This window comes from Pinus tabuliformis, chromosome 2_1 (genome assembly GCF_031772625.1).
Source record: "Pinus tabuliformis cultivar Carrire ecotype Pingquan chromosome 2_1, CPIR1, whole genome shotgun sequence".
In the NCBI taxonomy this organism is placed as follows: domain Eukaryota; kingdom Viridiplantae; phylum Streptophyta; class Pinopsida; order Pinales; family Pinaceae; genus Pinus; species Pinus tabuliformis.
The window spans coordinates 716,344,355-716,362,862 of NC_142299.1; the positions used below are offsets into that span (position 1 = coordinate 716,344,355).

The following is an 18,508-nucleotide window of genomic DNA, read 5'->3' on the forward strand; positions in this document are numbered from 1 at the left end:
CAAGATCCCCTTAGGAATCTAGGCCATGGAAATCCAATATACCAGAGTGGATTCCAAAAATTATTTGATTAGTACAAGTCACCCTACCATGGAAAGATATCTATGATGCCAAATGTTAAATCTCCTTTCAATCTTGGCAACAAGCGATGTCCAATCAACAATCTTGTAATGAAGAGGTTTGAGTCGGAACCAAATATACTTAAGTCCATCATTAAAAGGTAGAAGTGTAAAGGGAAATCTTATGTGCATAATGAATCTCATGTGGTGAGCATCTAGCAGATGAAATAGTGGATTTCCAGGAATTACACTCCATGGCAGTGGCTCGGTTGAATAATTTCAATATTGAAATAAATGTTGATGAATCACCAATGCCCCCATTGAGGAAAATTAAAACATCATCGACAAAAAGGAGGTGTGTAAGGATGCAATTGTTTGTGATCTTAACACCTTGGAGTCGACCAAGCCTACGATATTCATAAATGAGTTGGTTCGGGCCTTCCATGATGAGAAGAAAAAGTAGGGGAGACAGGGGGCAACCCTTTTTGAGGCCATGTTCAACATGGAAAAAATGGGAGGTTGATCCATTAATAAGAACATTGTATGAAACCTTGGTAATGTAGTATATGATCCAGTTGATGAAGTCCAGAGGGAAACCCAAAGAGGTAAGGAGAATTCTCAAGTATGACCAACTGGTGCGACCAAAATCCTTTGCTAGGTCTATCTTGATGATAATTCCATTTAATTTCTCAATCTTAATGGAGTGTAGGACCTCTTGTGCAGTGCCAATAGCATCATGAATTTGACGGTGATTAAGAAATGAAATCTATTCAATTAGTATATGAGTAGATAGAATAGATTTGAGGTGATTGGCAATGATCTTGGAAATAATCTTGTAAATTCAATTGTAAAGGTGAGATGGGTCTAAAGTCATTGAAAGTTTCAGGGGAATCAGATTTAGGTATAAGGGAAATAAAGGTTGAGTTGAATGCATCATACATTCAGCCACTGATTCTACATTCCTCAATGAGTTGAAGATGATCTTTCCCAAGTAATTCAAAAGATTCTAAGTAGAATTCAACTGACCATCCATCAAGTCCATTGCTCTTATCCTTTTTAAACCATTTTAATGTGCCCTCCAGCTCCCCCGTAGATACAAGCTTGTTGAGGTCCTCAACAGCATCATGATCAACAAAACGAGGAAAGAGACCAGCCACCCTGATAATCTCAGCAAGTGAAGCTTCCTGTGGGGCCTTGAAAAGCTGACTGAAGTGTGATGTGCTGAGCGATGCAAGTTGATTGAAGGAATGAACTCTCTGACCTTCCTCATTAGTCATCTGCCAGATGGTGTTGATCGCTCATCGCCCATTTGCAAATTGATGATAAAACTTCATATTTTCATCCCCAACTTGTAACCAGATGACATGACTCCCGGGTCACCTTGTTTCTTCTATGTTATTTAGAATCCTATTCCTTTCTGCCTTGAGCCTGATGAGATGGGTTTTAGCTTCAACAGATGAGAATCCTCTCCCATCAGCATCTTCCAGACTGGTGAGCTCAAGCTCAATATTGAGAAGATTGAGGTCATCCTTCTTTCTCTTGTCTTTGGCCCAATCAATGGTTAATCGCTTAAGTCTAAGAAGGTTGTTGGAAAATCCTTCAGAGATAGATTGTCCAGTATTAGGGGGGTGAGCCTTCCAAAATTCAAAGACCAATTTGATGTAGTCCAAGTCTTTTAACCAAGTGGCATTAAACTTAAATAGAGATTTTGGTTTGCAAACATGACCAACAATCTCAAGATAAATGGGAGAGTGGTTAGATAAACCCCCCTATCCAACCCATTGTCTATAGTTAGAGAGAGCCCTAATAAGTGGTTCTTTGATGAGGAACTGGTCCAGCCTTCGGGCCAACATGGCCTCTCTAGTCCTTCTGTTCCTCCAAGTAGGCTGAGGTCGAGCCATGGGAATGTCAATGAACCAATGGTTATCCAATAGAGTATCCATGGTGTCTGATAAAGGGTTAATCTGAGCATTGTGTCCCCAAGACTTTGCATGTCCAATAGAAAAATCGAGATTTCCACCCAATATGATGTTGTCAACTTGTAAAAGGGATGTATTGAGAAATTGGTCCCAAAAAGCAGCCCTGTTGTGACAGGGGCCATACATGTTTATCAATCTTATCTCATTTCCTAATTTAGATATCTACACTGATAAAGTTGACCCGTCCCCATATACTTAAAAGTCTTACAACTTTGGGATTGAAGCCAAAGGAAATTCCCCCAGATCGCCCTCGAACATCTAGGGCATGAAATTTCCACCCAACTACAAGGGATTCCAACAAAGGGATAACCAAGTCAATAGGCCAAGTGTTTCTCGTAGTAATATGAGATCCGCCCATTTAGTTTCCAGGAGTCTCTTAAAGGCTAGCTTTTTGGCAGGGATAGCCATCCCACATTAATTAAGGGATAACCACTTCATGGGGGCGGGTGCGATGATAGGGTGCTCTGTGCTCTAAGAACCCAATCAATGGATAATTGTCTGCCCTCAGCCACATCAATACCAGCTTGATGGATGGGCTTGGAGATAGTGTAATGTATTCCATGAGTGGTCTTGGAGAGCTTGGGAGGAGGGATGATACCAATACCACAGACATCCTAGGAAGAAGATTTGTCGAAGGAGCGAAGGTTGTAGGAGTGGGAGGGACGCGAAATATCTGATGCCTCATTTGAAGGGACAGATAAGGGAGGACTAAGGAAGGATGGAGGTGTATTGGAAAAGGTAGGAGGAAAAACCAAGAGGTAGGTCAGAGGAGGTGATGCAGATGTAGATGACAAGATGCATTGAGACATTGAGGATGACCGAAAATGATGCAAAATTAGAAAGAGATGTAACGAAAGAATAGTAGGGAGGGTTACCTGATGTGACTGTTGCAGGGGCCACCTCATGAGACCTCGTAAGAGGAGGTGAGGGAGGGTGAGCGAGAACAATCACTTGCCTCTTCCCCCAAGCCTTTGCCTTAGTCTGATTGCCAGGTGCTTTGGGTGACCACTTATTCTGTGAATCTGACTTGTCTACCAATCCATTACTATCAGGTGCATTTTCGAAGAAGGGACAGATAGAACCAACGAGCATTCCTTGTATAAATGACCAACCTTATGACAACGTCTACATCTGAAGGGCTCCCCTTCATAGTCAAGTATATTAGTGCGAGTGATGTGCTTCCAAAGTAATATAATTTTCTCCTCCAGACCCTCCCGAGTGTCCAGATGAAACAGGATGCCAGCTAGTGACATGTTGCCCGAGACAATATAAGATTTGTCGTAATCCAGATAGGTTCCAAGAGTGTTGCCAATGCGGGTGAAATTGTCTTTAGACCATAAGTGTAACGATAGGCCTGGTAAACGTACCCAGATGGGGCCAACCCCCAATTTCTCCCACTCGGGGTCGAACATGGGACTCCACCTGTTGAGTAGGATAGGTGCAAGTTCAATATGCCAATATTTCGAGAGCACCCACGAAGTATAATCCACTCACTGGAACCGGAAAGTGAACCACCCACGTGAGAGGGTAGTGATCGATGGAAATTCAGAAAGGATCTGCCCCCAAATTTAAATTATCCATTATCGTAATCTCGCAGTGGAGTATGTGCACCTGCAAGCTCTCCCGATCAAAACCCTGTCTATAGTATTAATAACATTCTCCATCTGAAGCCCTTCTCCAAAGGTGAGGGAGATGCCCTTGTTCCTGGCTTTAACACACTTGGACTTCTTCACGAGCTTGGAGGGCTTATCTTCCCAAGGAACGGAGAGGGATTCAGGGGGGGGGGATCTTGTAAATCATCAACCCTAGGATCAAGACCGCAATCAGTCGAGTCAATAGGAGGGCCATCGAAACAACTAGATGAGAGGGGAGTAGAGGCTTGATGGAGATGGGGAGCCAGATGAGAAAGTGGGCGACCAAAGGGGGGTACCGAGGAAGGGTGACCCAGGTACGATGGCGAGAAATGAGGGAAACCAAAAGATGGGAGGGTAGAAGCATTGTCAGATAGATAAGTGGGAGAAGTGGAGTCCAAACAAGTACCCAGGAAGTGTAGGGATGCCGGAGAAGGGGGAGGGTAATCAGAACCCAACCAGGGAATCGATTTCATAGGTGAGGAAGAGGCCTGTCCCAAGGAGCTAGGATAAGAAGGGAAAACTGACAGACTGGCCCTAGGGTAACCGGCATGAGTAATCAAAAGAGTAGAAATCGACGTATCTAGCAAGGGAGAGGGTGTAGTTATCAAGATGGGCACATATACATACATGTCGTCTGTATAGTCTACTAGATCCTCCTCCATACCCGTTGACAGACAGTGATGGGCAAGTGAGGAACGTTACCAACCCCGACGCTAGGCGCTAGAAGGTGCCAAAAAAGAGGAAACTATGGAGTCCCCGAGTCTCTCGCAGTGCGAGGAGGATGCACGAGGTCATAGCCCCCTTCGACCGCTGTAGGCGATGAGTGCCCTAACCAAATCATTTCTTGTTTAACAAAATTAATAATTTATTCAATTCAAACAAGTAACAACAATAATTGTCCAAATTGTTCTTACTGCAGTAAAATAAAAAAATATTTACAGCTTTCCCGGGCATTACAACTTTCTTTTATATCCAATTTTAATAGTTTATTTGACAAATTTCCTTTTCCAATAGGCAGTGTGATAAAATTCTATTTTAACACCAAATTTTTGACACAAATTCCCTTTACCTTCTTTTATATCAAGTTTTAATAGTTTATTTGATCATTTTCTTTTTCTAATTTATAGTGTTTGTGTACCAACTCTGGCATTAAAGGCATTTTTTTTTCTTTTTTCTTTTGTCAAGTGGTTTGAGTTCATGAGAGATTGCATGAGGCTTGACTTGTGGTTTTCCAAACTACCAACCACGGGCATCTAAGCAGATCACACCCGGCCTAGCCCTTAACATGACTGGATTTTCACCTACGGAATTTGTAACAGGCAACCTTCACATCACCGAGTGACTTAACAAGCATCTATTCTACACCCCGTAAGCAAAAACAATATTTATTTATAATAATTATCTATTTATATTTTGACTAAATTTACTTGTACACGGCTTTAAAAAAATATAAAACATTTATATTATAATTTATTATTATTTTTAAATAATTTTAAAATTATTACCAAACAAACTAAACTCATAATTAAATTTCTTAATAAGAGTAAAAAAATATTATCCTGTATTATTATTATTTAAACTCGCTGTTTTTTTCACATAAGAATTCTAATTAGAATTACTGTGAAGTTAAAAAATAAAATTATTAAAAAAATTATTAAAACTTAGATATTTAGAAGAAAGACCATGTAACTCAAAACTTAAATACTAAGACCGTGTAACTCAAAACTTAAATACTAAGAAGGAAGAAATGCCTTACTTTTTAAATATGCCATTCAAATTAGGTGAAGATCGTATGTGGAGGTAAGAATATGATACTAAAAACCAGTTAATGGTGATTAGTGTAAACTGGAATTTAATAATGGTGAATTACTAAATATAAATAGATATGTTTAGTGTATTGAATGTTTTGTATTTTTATTATTGTTATTGAATTACTAGTATGTACGCTGAGATATGGTTTGTACCATTTGTTAAATTTTGAATTAAGTTTTTTGAATTATTTTATAGGAATATTTGGTATATAAAATGCAGAGATACGGTTGGTAATATTTAAATTTTGAATTATTTTTTTACAATTTGATTGTATGTAAGTTTAAATAATTTTTATTATATTATTTATGTGTTTATTATTGATAGTTTATGAGTTTATGGTATTTGTTTATGATGAAATTTATTTAATTATTTGGAAGATTTTATAGTAAGATATTTGTTGATCTTTGAAGGATTGGGTGATTAGTTAGTGTCGTTTTAATAGATGATGTGGCACATGTTGTAAACAAAGAAAGAATGAAGTCATTTCCTGTTCCTTTTATTAAGAGTATTGCTTTGAAAGTGTATTATAACTATTGTTAGTCACTCAAGGATGCATTTAGAGTGTAAAGTTTTTCTCTAGAAAGAGTTTTCTTTTGAAAATTTTGGTATTTATGTTTTGTGGTGTGTTATTTTAACATTTGTTATAAAAGGCCATCATTGATTAACCTCATAATGCAATATTCAAATACTTTCAAGATAAGAAATATTCACATACCCCAAAATTTCCATCTAAAAAAGATATGACCCTACTGTTCAAAAGAGAAAATAGTAACATTGTGATGGTGGAGTCACTCGCGAATGGAATGTATGGGGAATGACACAATGAAAATTTGCAAAAATAGAAGTAAGGCTTACATAGACATGTTTACTATTGATTTGAAAGTACATTGGTGTGAGTCTAGATATAAATTTAGATTATAAGGGGTGCATGTTGTGCTCCTAATTAAACATTGAGGGATAAGTAATTATCACAACTCATATAAAATATGAAAATGTTGGGTTAATTTTAAATTAGTTATAAAGTAATTAAGATAATTCTAATTGGATCATTATTATGTAATCCATAGTATTTCATACCATAAAGCATCTTTAATGATTTAAAATTCTACATAATAAGATGTCAATTCACTGATGTTAACTAAAATGCTTTCTATATATATTCACTATTTTTTTAATGGTGTAATTATATAATATCTACAACACTTTGGAAAAACGATAAAATAAATGAATAAAGTATTTATAGCAAAAAGTGAAGCAATACAAAATAATTATCTAGAAAATAAGAAGTGCAAAATGACAACTACCAAACATTAATTGTGTGATAGACAATAATTTGACATCAAATTTTTGGGTAGTAAAAATTCAATATAAATTTATTTCAAGAAATTCTAGTGCCTTTGAACTCAAGTTTGAGAACTACATAAACTGTGAGCACCATGAAGGTATTTAGAGAAATGTGTAATGCATTGGAAGTGCAGAACTGTGAGGAATATGGTTAAACTCACACGAATGTCGATAAATATGTTTTATTGAATGTTGTAGGAGTGCTTAAAGATCCCATGGTTAAGTGAAAGAGAAAATCAGCTAGTAAAGATGTTGAAAATATCTCTAAGAAAAAAAGAAAAGATAAAAGCTTGAAAAGATATGTTATCACCCCAAGAAACTCTCTTAGGTTGTAGCTTGGAGATGCTCGGGAACATCACAAATTCAACTTATTGTTGCAAATGGATGAATGGAAGAGATGATGCTTGTTCAAGCCAGATAACCACTTCTACTTTGCTTGACTCCAGACATGCGTGAACACCCCCAGACTACAAGGCTTTAGACCACCAATTACTCACAATTTAAGGATTGGATGAAGGTGGAGAATACTAACCATACCAGCAGATGCATAAGACCATGTGATGGGCGGCCGCAACCAGTAAAGAAGGCTGCCAATCTGATTCCCCAATGCACAGACAGGATGATAGCTCTCTGGCATTAGGTGAAAAGAAACCTGAATAACTCATTCACTAATACATACAAGACTTTAACACAAAGGTAGGATGACAACTCCTCTAATGCTAAATATCAAGAGCTCGGAAATACAGCATGTCAGGCACAGTTTAGAACAGAAGGAGAATAAAAAGTGAGAAATTAACAACAAAAGAAGCTTGTATTAGCTTAAAATGTAGACGAGACACTGCAAGTGCAAAAATAGTTATAGTCTCCAGAAGTTGAACCTTACATCAAAACAACAACCATCATCCATGATTACATCTTGGTTCTGGGTATATATAGAGTTTGAGTACAAAGGCACTCGGCCATTCTAAGTATGGAGGGGTCATAATTGACCACCAACCGCTTTAACTGACTGATGGAGTCTCTGGTGCGATTTCTTGCTGTAGTGGGTGAATCCGGTCCTTTCAGGTGCTCTGCTGTCCTTCTCGGGCAGGTGGAGTGCTGTGTAGAACGAAATTCCATAACTTTTAAATGCATCCCCCTACTCGGGCGTTGTCCTTTTCCTCCTTGGCCATACTATTTGTTGAATGCAGTCGTTGAGGAACAAATGCACCGGGTACTAATAAACGGTTGTCTTCATCCATTGGGTGCACGGAATGGTCAAGGTAAGTGGACTGCATGGAGAGTGTACGAGCAGGACGGAGAAGGAAAATCAGTCGTCGGATCGAGCGGATGGACGGTGGGGATCGCTCGGTGGAGGGTATCGGGAGGAAGCGGGAGCAAGATGATCGTGAGCCGTTGGATCTCGGGTGGACAGATCCAACGGTCATCGGGCGGAGGAGACGCACGGGAGTTAACGGGCGGGAATAGCAGTTTTGGCGGTAGGTGGTATTGATCACACCGCTTTCAGACGATGGGTGGTAAAAGGACGACGGGGGGTGATCTCAATCAGCGTGTGACGTGTGGCGGCGGGGGAGGAATGAAACCGCTTTCCATCGCACGTTAACGTGCTATCACTTCGCAGGCATGGGGAGAGCGAACGCCATCCAATTGTTGTGAATATGATCGGATGGTGGGGAATCAATCAAGCAGGTTTTTCGTCGAATGTGACGGGGGACCGTTGGATCGGGGTGCGACAATCAACGGCTGCGATGACGGGTGAAGAGTTTGTGAAGGCGCATAGTCATATGGGCGTGGGTTTTATGGGGTTTTGGGGTTTTAACGCCCGGGGCTTAAGGAAAAAAGTTTTATGTGATTTTTTAACAAAAGCATGGGTAAAGGAGATGAAAGGGGAATGAGCGAGGTAATGGAGAAAGGTGAGGATAACCATTTCAGGCCTTTTTTGAGCACGACCAAGGGCCAAGTTGGCCTCCAGCTTTAGAAAATCCTGATTATATAGCAGAGCTAATAGGATAAAAGATTAGATGGTATCATGATGTTTTGACATACAATCTTTTGCACAGATTTCTACTTGTTTGTGTTGGTTTGACTTGCCCTTTTAGTTTTAATTATCATAAATTAGAATTTTATAAAAATATTATAATAAATCCAAATTCGAGTAAATATTTTATTTAATTGATTAATGCATATGGATAGGTTACATTATTTCATTGTTTTAAAATGCTTTTTTAATAAGTGTTTTTTGTGTTAATTTATATGATACATTTTATTTAATAGTAATACTCTATAATTTTTAGTAGTAATAATAATTTTATATTTTAATGATATTTTTTTTAATATTAAAAATAAATAAATAAATAAAATGATAACTATGAATTTGTCGGAAAATAGGATTATATTGATTTATTTAGTTCCAAATTAAGGCGAATATAAGATTTTAATTTTGATTGATTTTTAATATATAGTTTTATAATATTTGATTTAAAAATATTAAAAATAAAACAGTTTTAAATATGTAAACATATTTAAAACTTATAAATATAGTTAAAAATAAATAATTTATATAAAAAATAAATTTTATTTTATATATATATATATATATATATAAAAATGAGGATTTATGATTAGTATTATATAAATTTATACTTAAAATATATAAAAATTATTATTAATATTAAATAAACTTAAGATTAAATTATATAAACAATTTAATCATGTAATCTCATCTTATTTTAATTTATCAGTTCCTTGAAATCTAGTTTTATGGAAATTAATTGTTTAATTTAGTTTATGAATGGTTTATAAGTTTTGCTTTTCTATATTTGGAAAGCATTTTTTTGGACTCATGGTATCCTTAGAGGACTTGGATATAAGTCATGTTTGTGAGATTTTCATAATTAGCCACATTATTTATTTATCAGTAGCATGAAATATACTTTTATGGAGATTAGTTGTTTAATTTAATTTACGAACTCTTTATGAATTATGTTTTTTATATTTGGAAAGCATTTTCTTGGACTCATCATACTGTTTGAGGACATGTTTGTGATATTTCATAATTAGCCACATTATTTATTTATCAGTAGTTGAAATCTAATTTTATGAGATTAATTGTTTAATTTAGTTTATAAACTATTTATAAGTTTTATTTTTTTCTTTGAAAAACATTTCGTTGAACTCATGGCACTGTTAGAGGACTTGGACTGTGGGTTTTCTTAATTAGTGATATTATTTTTGAATATTTCTGATCTTAGCCGTTTCCGTGAGACATAACTCTAGTCATTTTCTATTTTCTATTAAAAGAGATGATTGACGTGCTTTTGTCTGAGTTTCAGGATTATAAAATTCCTTAGTGTTTTTGTGGTTTTTAAAGTAACCTTTTCTGAGTGTATTTGTGGTTCCATATTATTTTTAGATGTTTTTAATCTTAGCTGTTTCTGTGGAACATAACTCTAGTTTTTTTCTATCGTCTTTAAGTGTATTTGTGGTTTTTTAAGTAACCTTTTCTAAGTGTAGCCGTTTCTATGGAACATAACTCTAGTCTTTTTCTATTTTCTTTTTCTATAAAAAAGAGAGTGACGTTTTTGTTTTAGTTTCATGACTATAAAATTCCTTTGATTCTTAGTGTTTTTGTAGTTTTTTGAATGAACTTTTCTCCGTATATCTGTGTTTGTGGTTTTTTTGAGTGACCTCCTCTTTGCTCTCAGGGTTTGTCAGATTTCTAAATTTCAATGGCACATAACAGCGATTCCTACTCAACCAAAAACACCCTCAACGATAATAATCATAGCAACGAGGTGTATTTTCCATTGGCCATTGTGGGCAGAATAATGCGGAAATGGAGGGGCGAGAATGAGAAGGAGTCAAGAGAAGCCCAGGAGGCCGTGCAGCAGTGCGTGACGGAGTTTATCAGCATTATTACCTGGGTGGAGTGTGACAGGTGCATGGTAAACAACCGTAAGACTATGAACGTTGATGATTTGCTATGGGCATTAGAAGTTTTAGGGTTTACAGACTACATATTTCCATTGCGTCGGTATTTAGAGAAATACCGGGCATGGGAGGGGAGAAAACAAGCGGACCCTTCACAAGGTCAGGCTGGTTCTACAAGTGAATCCAGTGTAGTTTTTAGCCATGTCCAGGATGGGACCACGAATCTTGTGGGATTAAATTTCTCCACTAACCATTGAACTACATTCTTGAGACTGGATTTTCCATCTTTAAACACACAAAAAAACAGGGGATTTGAATTTTGTTAAACATACAATGAATTTATAAGGGGAATTTTTTAAATTCATGGGTTGTACTTGAGCAAGTTGAGCAAAATCAATTTTATATTTTTTTCTTCTGTGTTCATTAATTTTATATTTCTTTCTTTTGTCTTGGGAAGAGGTTTTTTTCTAAATTCATGTATTGATTTAAGGACGTTGAGAAAAATCAATTTCATAATTTTTGGTTAATAATATGGTTTTTTTAAATTCATGTATAGGATTTGAGGAAATTAAGAAACACCAATTTTATATTTCTCTCCTAAATTCATGTACTGCACTGGATTTGAAAAAGTTGAGAAACATCCATTTTATATTTCTTTTTTCTGTATTGATAAGGGTTTTTTTTTTAATTCATGCACCGGACTTGAGGAAGTTCAGAGTGGAATATTTCTTTCTTTGAGGAAGTTGAGAAACATCAATTTCATATTTATAAAAGGACTTTTTTTTTTAATTCATGATAACTATGAAACATAATTTTGTGACACACAATAATTTGACACCAAAAATTTGGGTAATAAAAATTTATGGTGAATTTATTTGGCCTTTGAACCTGAGTTCAAAGGAACTACATAAACTCTGAGCACCATGAAAGTATTTAGAAAAATGTGTAGTGCATCGGAAGTGCAGAACTGTAAAGACTATGGTTAAACACACACTTCAAAATGTCCATAAATATGTTTTATTGAATGTTGTATGAGCGCTTAAATATACCATAGTTAAGTGAAAAAGAAAATTAGCAAGCGAAGACGTTGAAAAGATCTGCATGAAAAAGAATTGATAAAATAGTTACACAATTTATCATACAATTTATTGCATGCATTTTTACCTATTAAGTTTGTGTTGCTTTGAAATAAAATTTATTGTAGGCATTTTTACCTATTAAGTTTGTGTTGCTTTGATTTTTCCTTATTAAGTTTGTGTTGCTTTGACCTGTCTTCTTGATTTTACTGATGATAAGTTAGAATTTTATGACAATATTCTAATTAACTTAAACTTATTGCAATTTTTTATAAAAATATTCTAATTAGCCTAAACTTATTTCAATATTTTATTTAATTAATTCAAGGCATATCGGTGGGTAAGATGTTTTTTTTTGAATAAGCGTTTATTTTATTATTTTTTATACAGAAAATTTTTTTGGGTTGTAGTTTATTTATTTTATATTTTGAAGGGTTTGTTTAATCAATTTAGTGTTCCTAAATTGATGTCATTAATTGTCAACCCGGGGCTTGTAAGCTGATGAAGTGAAGGTGTACTATATGTACTTAAGCAACCTCTTAGATCTTTTTGTCGTTTGGGGGTGTTGTTTGTGGTCAATTTATCTTCCTAAGATGGAATGGAGGTTCTATAAACAGATGAGTGATAGTGTGTGTAAGGTGATTTCTAAATGAGTGAGTGTGTGTTACTGGTGGTTTCTAATTACCTTCTAAACTTGCAAAGAAAGAGCTTGAAAGAAATAACTTGAAATGAAACTGAAAGCAAAGCATAAAAACCACTTTCTAATGGCACTAGTCACTACTCATGCTGCTGCAATAAAAAGGTAAGAAAAACCACTTTAAAGACCAATTATAATGTTCATCTCTTCCTAACACTCTGCTTCCAACATATAGTACTATGTGAAACACGATTAAGAAGTAGTTAGATATAAGTCTCAAAAGTAATCAAGCTCTAAGATGACAAATTATAACACCACTTTGCCTCTCTCCAACATTCTGCTTCCAACATACATTGTAATGTGTAACAAGTGAAGAAAGAGTTAGTGATATAAGTCAAAAACTACTCAAAGCAAGCTGTAATTTATTAGTATTCTGATCTCTTAAAGATGAACAACTTATGATAAGGAGACCATCAATATGTTAGCATACAACTTGAGAAACTAAACTAGAAATCAAGCTAGAAAAACAGAGTAAAGGCAGCAACTATGAATATGACAACTGAAAATACCATTAGAGATAAAGCAAATACAACAAAGACACACAATCCCGGGCTAACACCTGCAGAAAACAATCCTGATCAGTTAAAGTAAATGCTGGAAATGAAATGACAGTGAAAGTAAATCAAAACTGTACATGTATTAAAGAAAAGGAAAATTGCTGAATTCAAAAGAAGGAAATGGCAAGAACATAAAGGTAAATTTACTGTACAAAGGCCGTTATGAATGGGGGCCCTCCATCCACAAAACCCAAGGAAAGGTCAGCTACTTGAAGGAGTCAAAACAGCACAGTCTTCTATTAACTCATATGCAGAAATTACAATAAAAAGTGTTGAAACAGCAGCTTCAAAACAGAGTTTCTGTACACACTAAAATTGTAGCAATTGCATAAACAAAGCAACTAAAAACTAATCCTTAAGCGTACGCAGACGCTGGATTTTATAGGCGTATGAACAACTGCCTACTGCGTAAAACATGAAACTAGAAATTAACTGACAGTCATGCTAATTAAAGGTACAGCAACACGTCAATAGGTCCGTGCGTTATCTGGAGGCTTCTGTCGTCATGGAGGGTGAATCCAAAGTTAGATCCTGTCTCCCATAACCTGCATAGCGTGGAGGAATCGCCATCTGGAGTGACGTGACCTATCAGCTCACGCAGCACCGTTTAAGCTGGCTTTGTTGACCGAAGTTTGATCCACGTTGACCGGAGGTGTGCGTGGCGTTGCTGACCGAACTAATAGCATAGGAACCTTTAACACCTTCATTCCCACGTGCCCATGTGATTCGTTTTTCAAAATGACACGTGGAACATAGAGATCAATGAAAAGGCTGCGGAATGACTAGATAGCTGCGGAATTGCTGTGCATATGTCAAAAATCTAGACAAACAGTCAAACATTAGCAAAGTTAACCAATCATGCTTAAAGACATCAAATGTAATGATCTGGATAGGTTTATGGGGAAAATAGGGCAAAAGAGAGAGATAAGTGAGGAAAAGCTGTAGGTAGTGATAGATAATTAGGTGCAAGTTAGAGGCTCTACATTCCCCCACTACGAGGGTGTTGCATGTCCTCATGCAATGAAAACATTATTTAATCCACCTGCTGAGATGCCTCTGCTAGGACATCTAGTCTTCTCCTCTTCCTCTGTGTAGCCACATTGACTCTTGGTTTCCTCACCAAGCATCTGAATTTTAAATTGACCAAAGCTCTGCTTAGCTTCCTGCATTTCTTCTTTAGCTTTCTGTTTTTCCTTTGCCAAAGGCCCAGATGAAGCATGGTATTATCGTGGACCATCTTGTCCACTTTAGCTCGCTCCTTCAATGCTTCATTCTCTTGTATGATGTGGCGATTTAAAACTTCAAGCTCAAAAATTTCCTGTTTGAGTGAGTGAACTTGCTGCTCAAGAGGTAGAACAGTGCTTGGACCAGCAGCAACTTGTTCTAACGTCTCCAGGTAGTTATAAACTTTTTGCTGGTCCGGGTCAATCTCTGGTGACCTCTTTGGACTAGGCTCATGCTCAAATTCGATTTCATGCTCCTGTTGAAAAGGGCTTTCCTCTCGTGGAGGAGTAATCTCAACATGTGGTGGGCTTGCCTCAAAGTCAAGTCTTGTAGCAACCTTTTCAGGTGTGCTCAAGTCAATAATGAGTGACTCTTTGTCCTTTGTGGCCCCCACTTTGTCTTGTAGCCTACTGCTCCTCCTCACGGTGGTGATGCTCTGTTTTTCCTTTTGTTGCTTTTGCTTTTGTTTTTGCATCTTCTTGGAAAGGGCAGCCTCATGAAGTTGGGCCAATCTATGTGCCAATGGCTGAGTGTCCTCTTCACTGGAATTTTTAGGAGTAAGGTAGGTTTCTTGGGCTATAGCTTTTCCCTTATCCTTCTTTTGTCTCTTCCTACTCTCCTTTTTCTTTTGAGCAGCCTCTTGGACAATTTCTTGCAGGGTTTCTGTAATGATTTCTTGGGCTGTTTGGTCAATATCTACAGCAGGCTCAGGGTCATTTTCTTCTTCAGAATGATGTGTAGCAATTTCTTCTTCAATCAGGTCTTGGACAGTTTCTTCTTGGTCAGCAGTTTCAGGGACAGCAGTTTCTAATTGGACAACAATTTCTGGGGTAATTTCCTCTCTTCTTTTCCTTCTACTCTTTTTAGGCACTTGAGGTGAACCACCAGAGGCTTCCCCTATCTCTTGGAAATGATTCCTTACAAGAAATCTTTCCCATGTATCTCTTTTTGCTTTCAACTGTTCTTCAACTAGTATCTTGACAAGCCCATGATGATACAAATGTGGCTCAATGTTTCTTGGGTTTCTTTGGACTATTGAGCACATTTTTCTAAGGCTTGAGAGTAAAAAATATGGAAGGTTAATGTCATGCTCTCCTAAGAAATGCATCATAATTTTGGCATGGTAAACATATAGAATTCCAAACCTTCCCTCACATGTAAAGAATTTTTGTACTAGTAGAAGCAAAGCTGTCCATTCTTTTTTGACAAGACTAACAGGGATTCCCTTTGTAAAAATGCTAGTATCCATACCTGGATTCTTCAGAATTTGCTTCCATTGCTGGTCTTTTACTGATCGGTTTTTGAACCATCTCTCCCCAGTTTGTGGTAGTGAAGTGGCCTGTGTTAAACTGCTTTCGGTGACTGTAAATTTCAGATCTCCTATCTCCACTTGGTTGTCTTTGAAAGAACGTGCAAAAGCCTTTGTGACCTCTCTATGGTAACCCTTGAATTTTTGGATGCACTGGAGCCAATTTGCCTTCTGCAAAGCGTCTTTGATTTGGGGATATCCTTCCAGAAATTTGGAGCCCTCTGGCTCTGCCCTCAAAAGTTTACCCATCAGCTCTCTGGCTTGTCTTACAGCTCTGTTTTAATACTTTGGAGAAAGGGTTATACGGCTTCAACAGTGGCTTCAACACAATAGATTTACGGCTTCAACACAATAGATTTACGGCTTCAACACAACAGCCGTAATGCACTCACAACAGTGGTCAAAGTTTAGCGGAGAAAAAAATGAAACAGAGTATGGTTACGGTGGCAGAGTAGTGAATAAGGCAGAGCAGTGGAAAACAAGGGAAATGCGGAAGTGAATCAACAGCGTGAATGAGATTATACATGCGTAGGAGGGTTATGAATAATGGGAAGAAACGGTTAAGTCCCTTAGATATCGGTCATGAGTGTACATTTGGCTACGGAATCATAACGCAGAGAGCCGTAGTACAATTGTCTACGTCACTCAGGTACAAAAGTTTTAATGGAAGAGCAGTCGTGTTTGAGTTTTAAAATCGTGATGAATAGGGACTGTTAAGGCTGAGAGATACGTGGATTTCCGGTCGAGTAATGGAAAGGACTGGTAATCATTACATTAAATGGCTAAAAACACAATCCGGAAACCATGCAAAATGTTATAACCGTAGGTTTAGAAATTAGATCATACCTTATGCATCCGCGCTTTGATTCCTTTTGCTCATATGACACTAACCTTTCATTGTTTATTGCTGCTACATGACCTTTTTTCAATTATTGCTGATGACTTTTGGACTGCAGATTCCTTCTTAAAACAGACTGTGTTTTTTTTTTATGCAGGTGCAGAAAGTGTATCGGCTGCAGAATTGGGATGTTGGCTGCGGAATTGCTCCTCAGCTGCGGAAACTGCAGTGATACCTTCTGTCTGCACAAAACAACTTTAGCTGTGTGAAATAAATCTGACAATGACTTTATTGGTGAGATAGAATGTAATGGATGGATGGATGGAAAGAAATGAGGTGGAGTGAGAGTGATTGGATGAATGAGATGGTGAATGAAGTGGGCGAAATGAGATGGAACAAGGAGGAGAGAGAGATTTTTTTTTTTTTGAAAAATGTGAGGTGTCAGGTGACCCTGATTTTCACCTCAGATTTTCTGCATAGGACTGCCAATCAGAGACTGGTTTTCGGGCCTATACATTTGTATTTTTTTTTTCTTCTATTTTTTTTTCAAAAACCAAAGATTAGGCTGATTGAGGAGAAGAATCCTTCTCCACCAACCTGATTGCAGAATCTTCTTTAAACAACTTGACAAATTCCTCTTTTGAGAGTGGCTTCTGGTAGATCTTCAAGCGATGGCCATTCACAATAAGAGGAGTATGAAATTCATCAATAGTTTTCACTCGAACTGCTCCATTGCTAAAGACTTCATCAATCTCATATGGCCCAAGCCAATGAGTTTGAAATTTTCCTTTGAAGTCTTTAAACTTTGAATCAAACAATAGAGCCCAATCTCCTTTCTGAAACTTCTTCTCCTTGATGTGTCGATCATGCCATTTAGTTCTTTGGTGCTGAACTAGATCGGTCCTTAGAATTGCATCTTGTCTTATTTCATCTAGCTCATTTAGCTGGTCCATTCTGTGTTTTTGGGCTTCCGAGAGGCTCATCCCCAATTGGACTGCCATCTTGAAGGTCTTGATTTGGAACTCAATGGGGAGCAGGACTTCCTTCCCATAAACAAGTTCATAGGGAGAATGTCCTGTTGTGTTCCTCCATGTAGTTCTATAGGCCCATAAGGCTTCAGGAAGCCTTTCCGCCCAATCTCTTCTATGAAGATGAACAGTCTTGGTGATAATGCCTTCAAGAACTTTATTGGTAGATTCCACTTGGCCATTTGATTGCGGATGGTATGGAGTAGATGTTCTGTGCTTGATCTTATATTCCTCCATCAGCTTCTCCATCAATTTAGATGTAAATTGGCTTCCCTGATCTGTCACAATTTCTCTTGGGACACCAAAACGAGTAAAAATATCTTCAAAAAGAAATTGAACAACTGAATTTTCAGTGGCAGAAGGCAATGCCTTGGCTTCTACCCACTTAGTAACATAATTAGTACAAACCAATATATACTATTTTTGCTTTGATGGTGGATTAATAGGTCCAACGAAATCTAGAGCCCATTTCTCAAAGGGTTCGATGCATACCTGTGGCTGTAGTGGCATTTCATTTGAAGGAGTTGGTCTCCCAACTCTTTGGCAGCTGTCACACCTTATAACATACTGCTTTGCATCTTTAAAGAGAGAAGGCCAATAATATCCTAGAGAAAGGATTTTATAGGCTGTCCTCTTGTCAGCAAAGTGTCCGCCGCATGGTTCATCATGACATGCCTTAAGGATGTCAGGCATTTCATCTTCCCGAACACATCTTCTGATTATACAATCTGGCCCTGTTTTGAACAATTCATTAGAAATCCAAGAATAATGTGAACTCTCCTGAATGATTTTCCTTTTCTCATTAGGAAATAAGTGTAGAGGTAGCTTCCCTGTAACTAGATAATTAGCAATATCTGCATACCAAGGAGTCTTGGTAGTTACTGCAAACAAGTATTCATCTGGAAACTTATCTTCTACTGGAGAATCTTCATTAGTGTTTTGGATTCTAGACAAGAAATCAGCTACTGTGTTTTGTTTCCCGGGTCTATCTAACACAGTAATGTTGAATTCTTGTAAAAGTAA

The 18,508-nt window shown here is 37.1% G+C and overlaps 1 pseudogene; it reads left to right on the forward strand.

Moving 5' to 3' along the window:
- The first annotated feature begins 10,554 nt into the window (after positions 1-10,554).
- LOC149202599 (nuclear transcription factor Y subunit B-3 pseudogene) lies at positions 10,555-11,013 on the forward strand (annotated as a pseudogene).
- The last annotated feature ends 7,495 nt before the right edge of the window (positions 11,014-18,508 follow it).